General features: G+C 38.6%; 1 protein-coding gene across 5 annotated transcripts in view; it reads left to right on the top strand.

Moving 5' to 3' along the window:
• Positions 1 to 19423, top strand: part of MEIS2 (Meis homeobox 2) — a 171895-nt gene that overhangs the window by 145429 nt on the left and 7043 nt on the right. The gene's annotated exons all lie outside the window — the stretch shown is intronic.

Raw genomic sequence — 19423 nt, 5'->3', positions numbered from 1 at the left:
ATATGAGATTAGAATTCTTAAATATCAGGCTAATTATCCCACATAAAAAATAATCTTAGAAAGACTTCTGAAAAGTTACATGTGAATAACAGTTGCAGAACAAATTGTAAACCAGACTCTAGTAATTGTAGCTAGTGTAATCGGTTCTTCAGCCATCATCAGAATTTCAATCAGCAGAAGGTAAATCCTGTGCAGTGTACAGGCATGGATATATTAGTATCCAGATATTTTTGTGCCCTGCATTATCAAATTGTCTCAAAAACAATAGAAAATGTATCATGAAAACCTAAGGAAAATGTGGGGAAGCAATAATTATTGATATCATTAACTGATTGGAAACTGAGCTTCAGGTAGACTAAGGGTTTGATTATTAACAAAACTATAAGGATAGCATGGAATGTCTCTAAGGCATAACAAAAGCACTGTTTCCTACTTCACCCTTGTTCATCACAGTGATATATATTCATTACTGACCACCACTTGCTACAGGTTGCTATCATTTCAGTGCTGATTGTTTCTCTGACTTGAAGGACGTGTGGGTGGGAAAGGAGTGAAATCTAAATTCCATTTGCTCCTGAAAGAGAAAAAGAAATCTTATATCCTCTCACTTCCTTTCATAAACAGATTCACCATCTACAATTAATTGGGCTATACAAAGAGAATATGTGACAGATTCAGAAACAAGACAATTCACTTGAACCCAACAACCTACTTCAATCGGTGGTTTATCCTTCATTTGTATTGCTGCCAAAGGAGAGTAAAATAAACATTCATTTTCTTTCCAGGTTCACCATGGTGAGTCTGAGTTTCTATTCCCTAGGTTTTTGCACTGTTTGTTTGCACTATCCAGTTTACAAACTGTTATTTCGGTAGATGGTGGGACCTCTGTTGGTAGATTATCCCTTACTCTTGCAGAAGGATGAAGAGGATGATGTATTAGGTCTTTCCTCTTTGTAACTACCATGATACTACAATGAGCAAGTATCCACTTCACACTTCTCTTCCTGATAATCTATTGGTATAGATCTGTGGTTTCCTTTTAATGTCTGGTTCATTAGATGGTATAAATGTGTATAACATTTTTAGCTGTGGTTGAGGAAAGCAGGGAATGTCGAGGTTAAGGTTTATTATGACTGTCATGTTCAGGAGTGGAGAGCTATATACTATTTCTGCTCTGAGACTCTGCACATAACTCCAATTGACACCGGAATTACACATTTGCCTGAAAGCTGTTTATGGCCCTGAGAGTACTCACTGTTTCTATGGGTGATCAGGACAGAACAGATCTGAGTACTGCTTATTTTAAACCTCCTTGAAATTTTCTGTGAAGCTGGGTTAAAGAAATGATGGCATAGTAATTAGGTATGTAAAACCCAACAGATAACAGCTCTGTCCCCAAAACCACTCACACACAGACATTACTTTAAGAATATTCAACAGTGTCATTTATTATGTAGAGGGCACTATACAGTTGCCCTCCTGTGACACTTGCAATACAAGTGCTTCATGAGGGAATAAACCCCTGAAAGCTTGGTTGCAATTTACTTCTTTACTTCCTGCACATAGTAACAATGATAGTTGGATTGAAAAGCATTTTAAAATTCATAAATATATAAGTAGCCATTATCCAGTGGAAAACATATGTCTGACTATTGGGCCTGATCCACTGCTCAGTTACTCCAATTTTAAACTAATGCAAATCCACGATAATCAAGGAGGGTGCTGATGTACAATTGAAGTAATATAAGGCAAATCAGATTCTTCATACATGTAAGGCTCATTTTCCTTAAAAAGAAGGCCAGCATTTTCATTGTATGTTTATTTTGAGTCCCTTAATCCAAATACCCAGAGAGGCACTCAGAACAACTGGATACTTTTAAAACCTGTTTGTATTGTGACTGACAAAAAGATGAGAGTGTTTAGATACATACTCCTTTTCCAGGGGCAAAAAAAAAAAAAAAAATCAAACAAAAAAACCACCACATGCTGTATGCTTTTTCCTCCCTTTTGTGGAGTAGAAATTTGTTTTTTAGAGAAACCAGGTTTAGCTGCTCAGTAAGTTAATAAGACAGCGATTTCAGCTGGAATTTGTTTTGATTGTAAAGGCAAAACTTCATAGATAACTTAATGGAAAGTGAACAGGATGGTGTTTATTTGTTCATAAACGTACACAGTTTAAGACCAGGAGGAGACCATTAGAGCCTTCAGTCAGAGCTATTTTCTCTTTAATTTCACCCACATCCTCTGTGCACTGAGCAGACTTGAGTTTGGCTAATTCTATTTTTTTAAAGGCATTCCATCTCAATTTTTCTGAGAAGTGTTGACTCTACTTAAAGTGTTATCATTACACTGTGTATTAGTAAAACAAGTGTGGAAAGCAGAATAAATAATTCACAATGCTAAGTTTGTATAAAAACAACAATCCTCTCCTCCGCCCCCCAACTTCTGTGCAAACATAACACCATAGCCTAGGGGATGAATTTAAGAGTAACACAAGACTCTGGTCTCATCTGCACCTTTCTGATAGTTAAGCTTTTTTTGTGAAGTGTCCACTGTGGAATTTCAAAGACAATGAGCAAACTTGCACCAGACAAATAAAGTTGCATTCCTTTACATTTCAGATGTGAGAGATAAAACAGATACACTGCTGTTCAATCCTTTATCAAGGTGACACAACTCCAAAAAGCTTCGATGCTGTCTGTTGCAAAGCTCATGAGGATTTGAGTAGGAAACAGAATCTGGTTAGTTTTGACTCGCCTTTTTAGGTACATGCTTTCAGGAATGGTTTGGGTACATTTCTCTTTCCCTCTCTTTATTGTGTGGTTTGCTTTGTTTGCTTGAGTTTAAAACTGCCATTACATGGAAGTGTTGCAAGTATAAATAATTTAGAAGTTAACTCTGTGGGGATACTAATAATATGTCCCCGGTTTTTCTAATAGCAACTCATTATGGTTCTAAAAACTAGTATTCCATACGAACAATTACACAACATCACTGCATCATGGATATTGTGGATGTTGACAAGAAAATAATTTTGACACCTATTTAATTAAGTGTATTTTCCTTCTTAAGAATGTACCTCCAATTTACTAGTTGCACAACTGCTTTAAATTCTCTATATTCAGAGGTTTCTTTAGTGGACAGATGGATGGACAGGCAGATACATCCATCTAGTTTTATCTGTCCTAAGTGTTTGGATATAATACCTTTCCCCAGTAAGAAGCCACGATGATACAATTATCTAAAAATGCACAATTACTTCTAAGGAAAATCTAATCAGTTAATAGATGTTAATAAAGACAAATGTACAGAGGTAATAAGTGGGTCAAACTCAGAGAGTCTTACTCAGTTCACTCTCCTTTAAAGGAAAGGAAAACCTTTTAATGGGGCTTCTCTTACTTTCACCCCATAATTTTATAAATTGCTTTGCCAACCCTTCAAAGCAAATAGTAATTTTAAGTAGGCCAACATCAAGCTCAGGTTGTATGCACTTGGTGGTAATGATAGTGTAGCTGCCCTTGCAGGAGTCAGTAAGCCCAACAGTTAAGTCTTTTATATCTATAGATAGATAGATAGATAGATAGATAGATATGTGTATATATATATATGTTGTTTAGTCTCCAGTGAATGAATGGGTGCTGTCAGTCTGAATGAGTGCTGCTAAGAGAAATCAAGCTGTGTATCGTGCTAACCTCACCCAGGGGTCTTTTGGAGAGTCATAGAGCAGTTTAAAACAGTTATAAGTAAAAGCCTACTCTGCTCTTCACACAACAAACAACACTGAGGATTAAACAACTATGAGATGTAGTGTTCCCCCTCTCACACAGATGCATACCATTTCAGGACTTGGTTATTTGGACTACCATAAGAAGAAATATACTGATTGTAGATAAATGTATAATGTTCAAAGCTACTATTTAAAAAAAAAAAAAAAAGCAAACCTTTATCAGAACCGTATTTGCTTCTTCTGTTCCAAAGGGTTGTGATGTTGTAATGATTTTGAGGGCAAATTATGTAGATGTTAAAGAAAGCACAGTACACTCAAAAAAAAAATGGAACTCAAGAACTGGAGGGAAGTATATTTATAATTATTAAATACTGTGAAAAGCTTCACACTAATAAGAGAGTTAAAATTACTGATGAGATGAAGAAAGCCACAGCTGTAGACACTGCAGAGATTGCTTGGCTAACAAACTATCACAATAAACAGAGTATTTTCTAAAAGAAGTTTGCATTTTAGATAGAAGCATTTTATATAGATGGGTTTATAACCTGGTAAAAAAAACTGACTGATCATGGTGCAAAATTATTCTGTTGGACATTCAAATCCTAGTCCTTCATAACCCTCTAGGACATCTCACACATTTATTCCCACTGCCCCAAATCTACATGCAATTCCTAGTGTTGCTCTGTCCCTCACATCTTCAATGTCTGCCCTCCTTCCTATTTCTATTTTGACAGTATGTCGTGTTTGCATATGCCTTCATCTCTTCGCACCTTGACTATTGTAGTTCCCTTCCCTCAGGACTCTAAGTTATGTTTCTTCATTCCCCCTAACATGCCACATGCTTATGCTTCCTTCTCACACATGCATCAAAATTACCTCCTACTTTAGAAACTTCAGCAGCCTTCCCCCATCCTTTTACGGATCCATTTCAATGTGTTTTTTTTTAAACAATGTCAAAACCTACTTCAACATCTATGTCTCTTTTTTCATACTCTCTTCTCTAATCATCTAATACTGCCCTCCTCTTTGTTCTGCAATCTCAGTTGAAAAATCCTTCCTCTCTACCATAGCTCCCATCCAAAAAGCCTTTCTGTACCCAAAGAGCCTTTCTGTATCATTGGCTAGCCATATATTTTCTCCTTTACCTGTACATATCTCTTAATTTCTCTCCATGAAAACTGGTTTGGGACTGAGTTCATGAGGAAGATTAATACTCTATGGCATGCTTAAGCAGTTATTATAGGCCTGTGCTTTATTGGAAAACCAGTACATGATCTAGGTAGCACTTGGGATAACTTTGGCAGAAGGATGATTTTTTTTTTTCAGTCTGGATGTAAAGCGTGGCCACAAAACTTTTCACTTACTGATTTTTTACCTGAATTTAATGCACTTGAAAATTTTAAGCACCAGTCTTAGCTGCACATCTTTGCATCAAATTTGTCCTAGCAATGAGGTACCTGGATTATAGTAGTAGTAGTAGTAGTAGTAGTACTTTAAATTAGGATGTGGAATTTGATATCGGGATTTTTTTTCCAGACACTCTAGTTTCTTCTACCAATAGAAGACTGGTCTTCTAGATACATGATTTTATTTTTTATTTTATGTTGTTTTAATTTTGATTCATCAGGCATCAAAAATTAGGAAGCTAATTGGACTGCTCATCTCAGCAAAATTGATTGGTGGTTAAAGGGCATGCATAAAAGAGTTAGATTTTTCAACTCAGGCTTCTGTCAAAACCCATTTAGAGTGCTAAATTTTTCTTCGGCTATTTACCACTATATTTGTTTGCATTTATTTCACTGACTCACAAAGCTAATGCATTTTCTGAAATGTCTCTGAGAACTCAGGTGAGACACCACAGGCTATGCTGTCTTAGGCTAGAATTTACTAGGATTAAAGCAGATGTGGCATTACTGGGGTCTGCTAAGTCTCATGTGATTTATAAAGATATAAAATATATCTTTTATGGTTACGATGATGCTAAAAATTTTGTGGATGATAATATAGTCACATTGGAAAGACTGAATATAACAACTGGGAAAGAATCAAGAAAAGGAAATGGAAACTAACTCACCTTACTAGTTCATCTGACTCCTAGGGAATTTGCATTTGTTGCCTTTATTATTCTGTTTTATACTTTGTCATGCTAAAAGTTTACATGTCATAAATAAGGCACAGTTGGTTTCTAAAGTAGTTAAACATTGCAAGGTTTTTACTATCAGATTTAAGAAGTGCATTTTTCCTAGAAATGTACACATGCCATTGATACTTTAGTAATTCAAAGAAGAAAAACATAACTTTCCCTCTTCTAACTACTGATTTCTCTTTCTATATTCTCCTCAATTTGGACACTGAATCAGAATGAAAACATTGTTTTCATTTTATTTATAGTGAATTTCTTATAAAATTTATTTTAAAAATCTTATGCACTCAAGCACAATGCTGAACTATGTAGATGGAAGATACTGCATGTGAATTTGAGGAATTTTTCCCCCTTTTCACAGGCTTTTTTTTTTTTTTTACATAATGTTTGTATTGACCTTAAAATTTGTGTTTCTTTCAAAGATTCTCTAAAGGCATTCTAAAATTTGACTCAAAATTCTTAGAAAAATATTATTACAATATTGTCTTATAAATCATTTAAGTCAAGGTAAAAGATCTGTGTAGCATGTTTTACAAAGTATTTCCTCATGAACACATCTGTTAGATATGTATATCAACTGAGTTGTCTATGAGTGTTAAGAAAAAAAAATAACCCTGGAATCTTTAGTTTAAGCTGATATTTGTCCTTAGCTATCACTGAAATTCCAGTATCCTCACCTAGCTGCTGCCCAGTCCTGAGATGCCTAAAATCGTTTGGTCCACATCTCCTTGTTTCTATTGGTGAGCACACACAAAACTTAGCTTAGAATGTGCTATCACTGAGAAACTGCTAACTGTAACCCGAGCAGTACTGATTAGCAAGATATTGCCCTGACCGTAGTAATTTTATATAGATGGGACCTCCAGGAGAGAGGAGCGGGAACACAAATACATACGTATTATGTATTTGTGTTTCTCTCTGGAGCATAACATGCTCCAGAGTGAAACACAACTTTAAACACAAAATCAGCCTTGCTTCAGTGTATCTCCCCAGGGGCCCAATCCAGCCAAAGTCTTGTCATGTATCAGCCATACCAGGCTTTACACAAAAGAGGCAAATGGGGTAGAGGGAGTGCTGTACTCAATGGCTCATTGGCTAGAAAATTCACTTGTTAAATAGGATATATGTTTGCAGGTCTTCTCTTCATCTTGATTTAAATCATTGTCTTAACTGTTCCAAGTGATTTGAGTTTCCCAATCAATGGGCTATTGAACATAATGCTCCATCTTCAGTCTTCTATCATGCCTTTCTTGTTCTCTTGACTGCCAATTCTGTTGTGTATGTAACGACTAGTCAGTAGAACAAAATTAAATAAGAACAAGGGCTTCACTGTACAGCCTCTTGGTTGGGGCTCCAACTTAAGATGTATGAGAGTTAATTTCTGGCTAATTACAATGACTGTATAATTACTTCAGGTGGCAGAACATCTCAGAATGAGAACTGAAAGGGCTTTGTTCACTGTACTGAATACACTGGTGATTCAGATATTGTTTAAGAATATGTGAAGAACCTAAGCTAAAGTCTTTGTTCCAAATCAAGCAGGATAGGGAGGCAAAACTTGATCTCCTTCTTTCCAGATAAATATTCAAATAATTATGGTGTCAGCTATAAAGGAAAGAGATCTTTATCTATGTTATTATAAGAAAGAACAGACCTGTCTTAAATGTCTCTCACACTAAAATGATCCATAGGAAACCTGACTGGACACTGTGTCTAACTCAGAGACAGAGTGCTGTTACGATACATGTAAACACAGCAGAAAAAGTGTTGATGGGATAGGGTGTTAAAAAGCAGAAATCTACATTCCAAAAGAGTTTAGGCACTTTCCCTGTTAAGTGAAAGGTTGTTTTTTTGTTGTTGTTGTTGTTGTTTTTTTTAATGGTTGTTAGGTATCTAAGTCCATCTTCTGGTGATTCCTGGAACATCTAACCAGAGACAGGAATTTCCCTGGTAGCAGATCACCTACAATTTAGGCACCAAAGATCGATATCTCTTTACTAATATTGCCTTCTAATTCTAAACTTCACTGAACATTAAGATGGGCTTTACAGAACCTACGCTAAGTTTTATAATAGGACTTGGTCATTTTAAAGATTTTACTTACACATCTGAGTGCTTTAACTAGATCAGGCTAAAGTGATTAGCATTGTTGGATACAGCCCTGCAATTACCAATTTTATGGGCTCAAATGCAGGTTTATACACATATTCTTAGATGCCTTCACCCCTACGCAGTGCAGGAACAATTAGTGAAATTCTACTAAAAATTAAGCCTCAACACCAGACCAGTCAGAACAGTCAGAATTAACGCGGAAATCCATCAGCAACCAGTTATTAACATTATGTAAGATCACACACAGTTTCCAAACTGCTCTCATAAAGAAAGATAAATATTAGATAGGTTATATAGATTGGGCTTCATTTCATAATAGATATCTCAATTGTATGCAAAACATGGGATAGTGGAACACTTTACAGAACTGGCCAGTTTTCATCGAAGAAATATGTGCTCAGTTTCAAGTTTCTTTTTGTGGCGTGATTTAATTTTCACATGAGCTATGTAAATGGCAGTGACTACATTAAGAGGTATTTCTCCAGCTACCTGTCCTTTAAGAGAAGAGAGAAGAAAATAATAATAATAATTAATAATAATAATAATAATAATAACAACAACAACCCGCTCTTTAGCTTGGGAGCTCAATAACCTAAATGTGGTGCACTTGAGCACAGGTTCTTCCTGTGCTGTGCTCTGCCCATAAGCCACAACAGTATTGAAATCAGAGGAACCTAACCTTCTAAGTGCTTCAGAAAGCACAATTCTTCCCAGTTTCAGTCCTTTGCTTGTTCAGAAGAATGAAAACTGCATAGTGATGAGAAATGGTACAACATTCATATATATGTCCTCAATCACACCATATCTGGCCATCTAGGACCCCTGCAGAGCACCAGCAAGCTTTATCACTGACTTGCCAGATGTAGTTTGCAATTATCTCTGGCAAGCCAGCAAGGTAGTCTGGGGAGCAAGAGCTGAGCCCTGGGGGAGATGAAGCTCTGGTCTGAAAGTACAGGAGCCTGGGATACAGAGTGACAGGCAAACAGCTCCACAGAGGTTATTTAATTTTTCGATTCCATAATTCAAACTAGTTTGGCTTACAGTAACTGACACACAGGAGTACATGGAACACATTAATGTACTAACAAACTCTCAAAAATGTTTTTAAAGCATTTTCACGTGATTCCTGTGTGGTATAGAGAACACAAAACGGGATGAGATGGAGTAAAGACTTTGCCAGTATGATACAGGGAGGATAGGTACAATTGCCACTGGGTTTTAGCATGCTTAAACAATGTAGCCATCCCATACTTATGCTGGCAATATCTTCAGTCATTGTGGAGCAAGTATTCTGTAACATGGAGGCTGCAATCCATGGTGTCTGTGGTGCTGACACATCTCTAGCTACTAAGCCATAAGACCCTCTGGTTTGATAAAAGACTTGCCACCAGTATTTGAATAATTAAAGGAGAAAAGTGAACGTGATTCTGTATCTAGAGAGAGAAAGAAGATTAACATAAGTTGAATCTCCTGTAACCAGTGTGAAGACCAAAACACAAGTGATATCAGCACGTAGGTATGACTTACTGAGAGATGATTAGGTGTATCTGAATAAGAGATATAAAATGGGGGGTGGATGTTGTTTGTACTTCATGTGTTATATATGCCCATGACTTCTAATTACCTAACTAGTTCTCTTTCTTCTCATGTTCACTTTAGTACCCACCAACCATAAGAAGATGTCTACAGCTAAATATCTGCCAGTTATTATGGACTTTTGCTTAATATTCTATTGTTCCACTGACAGCTCAGTTTTTAATATATCATTTTATACTATCCTGTACATCATCATTTTCCTGCCTTCCTTAGGGGGTTGGCTGTAATAGTTTTTATTTATTTCCACAAGATAACATATATGCAAAAGACCTTGTAGTCATGATGCCCCCACCACCCTCACCTCTTTGTTTCTGTAAACCTTTTGTGCCTGTTTTTAAAGTTACAGTATAAAGAAGTGTGAACACAGCATGTGTGCAGACATGTACCAGGGTCAATACATAGCTTGTTGTGTGGTTCCCTTCCCAATCCATAAGCACACAAGATACTCCTCTCCAGCTCACCAGCATTATACTGCAGTTTTTTCTTGTGGCCCGTAGTACTTTTTTTCAGCTAATAAAGTTGAAAACAGATCAGAAAGGAAAAAAAGGGGCAGCTCCAACAGAGGAAACTTCCTTGCCATTCCAGTAGGTGAGGCAGGAGTTTAACACCTTGTATAGTCACTGATTGTCTGACAGCATCTATTCAGCACCTGAGTCTGAAAGAACTGAAGAGAGCTTTTAGTCTGGGCTGTGGTATCACAGTCCAATTAGTTGCATCAAGTTCTATTTCTTACTAAATACTTGTTTTACAATTTTTTATTTTATTTTGAGGAGAATCTGTAACAGTATAAACTGGAGGTGGCTACAATTGCATTGCTGTCCCTGAAACAGAAAGGGTATCTTTGGGATCAGTAGTTCTCAAACTTTCAGCACTATGTTTCTATAAATCTATTTTGTCTGTGATTTTTTAAAAAAGGGCTCTTCAGATGCAATTTCCTTAGGTCCACTGGTTACAGGTAGAAAAATACATATTATTTTTTTCTTCAGATTTTAATAACAATGAAAAATTGTACAAGCTTCATGGTCAAGACAGGACAGTGGGTACAAAAAAAATTGTTATCTTAAGGCAAAATTTACTGTCAGGGAAAATGGAACATTCCTTCTGAACTCACGAACTGGTAGTGCATGTGCAGGTTGGTTGTAGATGGTTGCTACAATAAGGCTTCTTTCATACAGGTGTGTTTATGCCCCAGGCTTGCTGGCCACAGTCCATTCCATTTACAGAAGCTGAATTAAACAATAACTACCGCATTGCAAAAAGAAGAAGGAAAAAAAAAGGTGAGCGTCAAAGGAGATGCCTGAGAGCTTTGTTAGGGCCAAGAAAAACCCTGTTGCAGTTGTCAGAGCTTGTTGATGTTGCAGAGAACGGCACTTTTTTTTTTCTGCTGGATTTTGTGGTTCTGCCTTAGGAAAGAAAGTAAAATAGAACGGAAGAACAAAGTCCTACTCTATAAATCAGCAGCTGCTCCTTGCCAGATCAAAGGAGTGACATTTTTGCTCCTGGACTACTTGTCCACTTTAGGTGCTTGACAGACAGCTAACAGCTGGCCTGTTACATAGTATAGGAGAGTTGGGCTACATCTTCTTCAGAGAAGATGACAAGCTAATCAGAGATACCCATAGCACAGGACATGTGAGTGCACCTTGATCTCTTCAAACATACCCAGTACATAATTGCTAAACACCTTTATGCATTTTTGGCAAGTTGCTACTTAGGTAGTTTCCACTGAAAAGAAGCAGAATTAATACCTTAATCTAATTTGATCAGGGAAGTTAAACAGATGTTAAATTTGTTGACAACTCTCCTTTTCCGGTTAATTTAGAGATGGCTAAAAAACTCAGTATGAAACAGTTAAAAAGATGTGTAAGTTACTTCAATGTGATATTGTAAAACTACACAATTCTTTTTGAAAAAGTTGGCTAAAATTAGAGTCCTCAACTCCTATGTAAGAAGCTGAATAAGCTGATTATGTTTCCAAGCCTGCTGGACCGTCATCAGTTTTAAAAATCTTGTCCTATGAGTTTAATATAATAAACTAACACATCTTTAAATGCATGAGTTACTTAAGATTTTATAGCAGGTTTGTTATCCACCTTTAACATGGACGTCTAAGTGCCAGCAAGTCAAAGCACATGCCAAATTAGCTAAAATAGTATTTAGCATCTCCACAAGATGTATGTATACAAACCTGGAATTTTAATGTCAGTAGTAAAAATTTCAAAGTGATTCAGTTTCTAGTTGATTCCCATCTGCAATAAATCAAGTACAGGATGAGGTTACATACTACAGCTTATGTCTATTGACTTTGCATTTTATCTGTAAGATATGAATAGCTAAGGAAGTATGTCTGTTTGTCTCCTCCCTTCCTTTCAAGTATCTTTAAAAGATCATTTTTACGGTGCATGATAAATAGCCATATATGAATAATCTGATGGCACACTGGAAGAGTAACAGGCATTGCTTGGGAAATGAGGTCCTGCCAGACTGCTGCACGGCTGCAAGTGTGGCCTTAATCACCAAGTGGCCCTTGTTTACCAGCCAGAAATCCAAGGGGCATAAAAAAGGGTACTTTTCCACCTAAGCTGAGCTTTTCTGAAAGCTTGTAAGGAGATGTGTGTCTATCCCTTTGCATGTGCAGATGTGGCACGGTTCTTCACTACCCTCACCTACCAAACTCACTTCCCACCTCTCACGGCCTACTTGCTGCCCAGGGCCATGCAATCCCCCTGGCCTCACGCACTTGCACCAAGTGAAAGCAGAGTGCTGCCACCTCGCCCCTGGGGCTGAGGGGAGGCTGCCATGCCCCGTGGCAGAGGCACCACCACTAGTGGCCCTGGTGCCCCAGCCCGCCCTTGAAGCAGTGCTCCAGCCCCACAGTGCTGAGGCGGTGGGGAGGCTGTGGGGTGTGGGCAGGTGTTAGGCCTCTCACGGTGGCGGGGAGCACCGGGGAGCCCTATAGCTGCACCCCACTGCGGGTCGGTATGGCAAGGTGGTGTGTCCCTGCCAGGGCACCTTTGGGCAGTGATCAGTGTCGCCCTGCACAGTCCGCTGGCTTGGGGCACGCGTGAGCATGGCTGCCCAGGGTGTGTGATTTGGTGTGAAACGCAGCAGGGCCTTGGCAGAATCCAAGTCGTTTTCCTGTGATCTGAAAAGGTAGCCCGGTAACCAAGAGTCATGTGTTTAAAGAAACATATTTTCTCTGAGGTAAATAGCTGTCCCCATTGCCAATTCTCATGATTTTATCACAAGGCTCAAGTTATTTCATGTTAACTCAAGGCCCCAACTTCAGGAGACAGCAGTTATGTGAGAATCTTTCCAAGTAAGTTTCTAGATTTTGTGACTGAGGAGAGCAGTTTAAAAATGTGACACAATGACTCAAAAACCTGGAATGTAAATACTAAGAAGAATGCTGTTTAAATTTCAAAATTTTTAAGACAGTCTTACAGGTACAGGATGGGCAAATTTATGGTTTTCAGCAATTGGCAACTCCCGGTGGCATAACGTATTTTTAGAAGATCCAACATAAACATACAAGATGTGGCAGAGGTCTACGGGGCTGTTAGTGCCTGCCTTGGGCTGTTAGGCGCCCAGCTTAGATGCTCACTGTCATCTTCTAGAGCCTTCCCTCCACCAAATGTGGTTGCTGACTTAGGTCCTCTGAATCACACCTATGAGAGATGTGAGATACCAAAATTAGCTTAAGAAAGTCAGTTTAAACAGCCCACAAGCCCCCTTCTCTAACAAGGCTAACCAAAACTACGTGAAGTCTTGTCAGGGAATTAACCTGCCTGTCCCTCCCTCTTCCCCTGTAAACCAGTCATGGAAGTGGCTCCATATCTCAGTATTTGGGACATAAGGAAGCCTTCCTTAGATGGCTCATTTCCAGGTGACTAACTCAGCTTTTTTTACTTTTCTGTAAGGAACGCTGCAAATAAGTGTTGATAACCTGTTGCAGCACATATTCAGTGAAGCATAAACAAGGGCTTTTTCAACCATTTTTGTACACACACGTACAAAAGGACACCTAAACCTATTTCTGTCAGTTTAGAATACATATTGGAGAGAGCAGTTAAATAAAGTAAGATAACTAGATTGTACTTGCTCAGATAAAAGTTCGGGTGACAGACAAAGCTTGGTACAAAGGAGATGGGGTATATTGATAAAATGTTTCTGAAAATTAGTCTTTTCTAATACGTTCATTCAGACTGCTCTGAACTCCTCAAGATTTCTAAAACTGTTCTTTCAGACTGGGAAAAAAAAAAAAGTAATTTTCTAGGTTACTTATGAAAACATTTTTTTGTGACTTAAATATAGTATTCCATTGCTTATTTTCCCTTCCAAATTAGGGCATTCTTGGGCAACAAGGGATCCATGTAGTATACTCTTGGGCTAAACACTGACATGTTCACAGTCCGAATACTGAGATATCATTTTTGGCAAAGATTTCTCAGCAAAGGTGAAAACATTTGAATTATTTCTTAGAATGAATTTTAGGCTCTTACTCAGCAGATTGAAGCAGGTGCTTAAACCCAATTTATTCATCAGGCTCAGCTCCCACTTGCCTAGGCTTAATAAGAGTTGAGCTTCTCGTCTAGATTTGTCAGGTTTTTGAAAAATCTTGTTAGACTGTTCCCCTGGGTACCTAAAAATTTTGTGCATAAACAATTTTGACCCTACATTATTGTTGCTACTCTTATTTTTATTATTGCTATGACTAAGCCTGTGACAATATTCACTCGGTATTTGTATTCTTTTCAAGCAAATGAGCAGAAATGTCTTCTTGGGCTAAAATCTAAACTGAGGCGAAACTTTCCTGGTCATTAATCCTTTAAGAGAACTGACACTGAATTTATCTCACAAATTTGTTTCTCAGTTATTCACATAGAGTTGAGAACCCATTTAATGCAGTGGCTGATTTGTTAAATAAATGCAGTATTTTAACACCTCATTTTCTGAGGTGGATATTTTAAGTGAAAATAGAGGACTGATATTGAAAAGTTTTGAGCAGTACTTGGTGGCCCATGTTGTTCCTCAGTTTCTCATAAGGAGCAGTCTACTCTTCTACAGGAGACTGTTTCAGTTTTGTACCAGTTCATCTCACAGTAGACATGAGATGTATAGTCAAGTGACAGGAATTAGATACCACTCTCTGTTTGAGTTCAGGTTAGACTCAACTTGGAGACGAATTGTAATTTCCTAAGTTTTCATGCTATTCATCTTCCTGAAACAAGATTTTTGTGACCCTATATACTTAAAGTGATTTTTTCCATGACAGCCATAGAGTAAAGCTGGAGATATTTCTAATTCTGATTTCCAATCAGTATGGTCACTAACAGTTCATTTTAAAAACTACTCTTACTTAGATTCATGTACAGAGTAGTCTTTGTGTTTTGAAACACACTGTATGTACAAGAAGACAGTGAAAACAACAACAAAATTATTTTTGAATGTGTCAGACATGAACGAGCAGACTAAGAGATCTCTGCTGTTTATTTTCTTTTGCACTTGCAGACATTTCTCTGCAATTTTATCTGAATGTTACTTATTATAAATATTAAATGTATTATGTAAATGTGAGTTTAACATCATTTGATAGGACTTGAGATAAAATATGATAAATATATAAAGAAGATTAATTATGGAACTTCCTATAAAATACAGAATACATGTTTATTTTGGACAAAGAAAACCGAGGTTCTATTTGAAGAGATGTAATTAAATGCATATATTTAGATTATATTGTCATGCTAATTAGCAATGGTAGAAACCAATTAGGACTAGGGCTACCAAATCACCAGACTACACTGCATATTCACTAGTGTACCTTTACTGCTGTACTGCTTTTTGCTGGATAAAAAATGAAATTACTTCTTTTGAAAGTCCATATTGTTGTGCATTTTGAGCCAAATTTTGTTGGCTGTGCTTTTGTAAATTGTCCCACCGAAGTTACCAGAACTACTTGTGTGAGAAAGACAGACTTTGGCTATAGATAATATATATGGCTGCTTTAGGTAGCAATTAAAAAAATACAAGAAGCACAAAACTCTCATTTCAAATGGCTATTGTTTGAATAAGGGGGGTTGGTAATCTGTCACTTGCAAAATGCTGGAAGTGAGATTTTCATTAAAAGTACTATGTCAATGACATGTATTTCTCAACATTACACACCTCATTTATCATTCTGGAATGAGGACCAAGTACCACATGAATGTAGAGTTTGTGAAGGTATCAACTCAGCCCTGGAGGCTGATGACCCCTCTTTATCTACACAGCAGGTAAGGCACAAACAGTGGCAATGGGAGCTCTCTCTGTACTCCCCTGCCAGTGTGCCTGACTGCTAATCTGGGGGAACAAAGGAAAGATAGCATATGGATAGCAGATTGTACTGAGCGCTGAAAGAGGACTGAGGAAATCTATGTTGGGAGTGTGGCTCTGCCAAAGATCTCTTGTATGACTTTGGCCTTGTCACTTAATCTCCGTCTGTCTCAGTTCCCCTTTGCAAACAGGGAGAAGGCGTCTCCTCTCCCTCAGGCTTTGCCTAGAAATCTGTTCAGACTGTGAGTTCTCTTGGACACTGTGTTTGTGCAGCGTGGGGTGAAGTACGACCGAGCTTCATTGGGTCCTCTAACCGCTGCTATCATCCAAATAATAGGAATTACTATTAACAGAAGAGTAACAAAGAAATCCATGTCTTGTTGATAGATTTTACTCATCTTTTCAGGCCATTCAATCTTTGGCCTCTGGGTGAAGGGTATGAACAAGGCAGGCAATTAGTGTCAGGAGCAAAGCTGTGAATTCCTCTTTTATAGGGTTCCGAGTAATGCTGGAAATAGTGGCACTGGCATTCTATTTTTTTTTTACCTGTCTTTTAGTGCCTTTTGAAGATGTTTGTGCCAAAATAACATCAGTGTTTTTGCAATGCACCAACTGAAGTGCTGTACAGAAGGCTGTATTTTGCTTTCCTTTGGCCCTAGAGATGACTCCCTGAGGGATTCAAAAAAGGCCTCAAAAAAAAAAAAAAAAAAAAAAGTAAAGACTAGGGCAGGGATTGTGGTTTCTGTGTCTCTATTATGCACTGTGCATATTTATGGGGCAGTATAAAGGACACATAATAATCCACAAACACTGCATTCTGTGCTTTTGTCTACCAATTGTGCTGATGCGTTATGTGATGTAGCTACTGCTCCGACTCTAGGATCCCGTTTTCAGCTTGACCTGAAATGTATGTCTGTTTGCACCTGCAATTTTTCAAATAAATAATTCCAAGTACAATTTTTCAGACACACCCATTGGTGGATATAATTGATGCCATTGCTGGCCAGGATTTTTCAGAGGAATCACAGGAATGGAATTTCAAAATGATCTGGATGCCTAAAGCCCCTGTGCCCCTATATCTTTCTGAGAATATGACAGAGTATCTTCTCTTCAAAGTGGTGTTCGTCTAGAGGCTGTCATTTGCACCTGCAGTTATTCACATGCGCAATAGGAAAGTGGAGACACAATGAAATCAGAAATCAAAGCAAAGTGCTTTTTTTTGTTGTTTGGAAAAAATTGCTGGACAAATGTGATCATTTTTACTACTATTTTTCTCTGTAGCAAAATAAAGATTGGGGGACTCAATATTAGGGCTTTAATTCCCATTTCCAAAATAATTAGTGGAAAAATTTCCAAAATAATCATCTCTATGTAGACTTCACCCTGAAAAGCTGCCATTATTCATATCAGGGGAATAGAACTAGGGAAGTGAATGGTTGGACAAGTTTTTTTCAATATCCCAGATTTTCAGTATTTCAATATCCAAAAAGCTCATGCCATGGTAGTTGTCAAACGTGCAGGACCAGAGCGGAGTATCCAAATTTGCCCGCTCATGACTGTAAAGCAGTTGTCACCTGAACCTTTCAGGACATAGAATTTTCTTTATGTTCTGCCTTGTTGTGCAAACCCATTGAAAAAAACACTTCAGAGGGCACCCGTTTCTTACTAATGTAAACTTTCTGAGGAGTATCCAAAGATATGACCTCTGGGTGAACCTTTAACCTTCCCCTTAATTATTTGTTTGAAGACAGTGTCGAGTTCTCCCGCTGAGAGCCAAGGCCCATAATGCTTCGCAGCCCTGTGACTGAGGGTGTGTTTGCAGGGAAGTGGAAAGGGACATAAATAAGGGGACCACCAGATGTAAATAATAAAAGTGGTTGGGGTTAAAATAAAATAAATAAATAAATAAATAAAAAGCAATTTGGTTTCCCTGAAGAGTGGTCTGATTGAAGAAAACAGGTTAGTAAGACGAAAAGTGTGTGTGTGGGGGGAGGCAGTGTCTGTTGTCTGTGATTTTTTACAGGCCTAAATAAGCGTTCATTCCATTCTTTAAAACCTTGCCATCTGTATACACCATTAGAAGCTCATAGGAGAAGAGAAAACAGTCTTATCAGGCTTTCCTGTTAATCTCTATTGGCCTTAACTTTAGCTGATAAAAGGCATGCTGGCTAGAGAAGGTTCAGGTCAGGCTCCATTTGGTCAGCGTGGTAACATTACTGGAAAGCAGCTAAGCAAATTAAGTCCTATCGGAGACCTTTGTCTTTGAGGACGGAAACCTGTCTAGAAATCACAGCGCCAAGGTAAGAACTGCCTTCCCCATGCTGCAGTCAGAAGGGAATAAACAAGTACGTCGACTGTGTCTGAGTTTTTATTTTAATACCTGAAGTCATGACTAATTCTGAGGCAGGATGACATTTCTGACAACTGAATTATACTTTTCTTAAAGAATAAAGAACGTCTTTAGGATGTAAACAGAGAGATGCAAAAGAGCCCTTTAGTGTTACTTGTAGCATTTATGCATCTGTCTAATGAAATTTCCACAACTGTGATTACAGGAGAGGCAAGCGAAGGTGTACCATCCTTCATTATCTGCGGCGGAATTTAGGCGGGGGGGCGGGAGGGGAGCACGACAAAAGGGCTTGCGGAGTTTATGCTATAGAAAGGCCAGCAATTTACTAAATGAGCAGATGAACTTAGTTTTCAGTTCCTGACTGAAAGACTTGGCTGGGCTTTGGATCGGGCCCAATGGCAATTATTGGAGGCTGTTTTGGATGATGGGCATGTTAGTATTTCTGAAGAGGATTAAACACTAGTATTCAACTTCATTAGCACTCCTTAAGGGTCACCAGCCTAAAGTCTGAACTGTGAAATAGCACACAAAACCTGTGCAAAAGCTCCGGAGTGTTCTCAAACACAAAGAAGGGGGACAAAAACAAGCGTGGCTTGTGAGTGATAGAAAATCGCCCTGTTTTGAAAGAAACGGTGCGAAAAAAGTTTGAAAATTATTTTGCTGAAATTAATTTGCCTTAGTTTGTGCCGATGCGGGTTGTTGTGCATTAAGCTAACAAGAAATATGCAAGCACTTATTTCTGGATTACCAGCGAAATTAAATCCAGGCTCCACGGCCAACTAACTGCCTTCGCCGGCATTCAAAAGCCTCAGCACCCAGCGCAGCTACGGGGCCTGATCTGAGGGGGGGGGGGGGGGGGGGGGGGGGGCGGCTCGCAGAGAAGTTATTTTGGGCCTAATATTAACCACATGTACCTGCGGCTCGCTGTTCCTAACGAGTTGAGAGGTGCCTGGGTTTACGGCCGGCGGGTGCCGTGCGCTGGGTGTCCCCGCTCGGCCGCAGAGGTCGCCCCCAGCTGGCACTGACCTCGCGGCGACCCCGGCCTTTACAGGCTCCAACTGCAGGAGTTGCAGAAGAGCAGAAGTCTTTCTGGGCCAGCACTTATTGCTGCTGTGCTGGTGATAAAACTTCAGACAGCCTAATTGATGGCTCTGCTGACCTAACAATACCTTGTGAAAGC

Source organism: Cygnus atratus, chromosome 5 (genome assembly GCF_013377495.2).
Source record: "Cygnus atratus isolate AKBS03 ecotype Queensland, Australia chromosome 5, CAtr_DNAZoo_HiC_assembly, whole genome shotgun sequence".
NCBI lineage: Eukaryota > Metazoa > Chordata > Aves > Anseriformes > Anatidae > Cygnus > Cygnus atratus.
The sequence above is the reverse complement of the archived record's forward strand: the minus strand, read 5'-3'. Positions and strand labels throughout refer to the sequence as shown.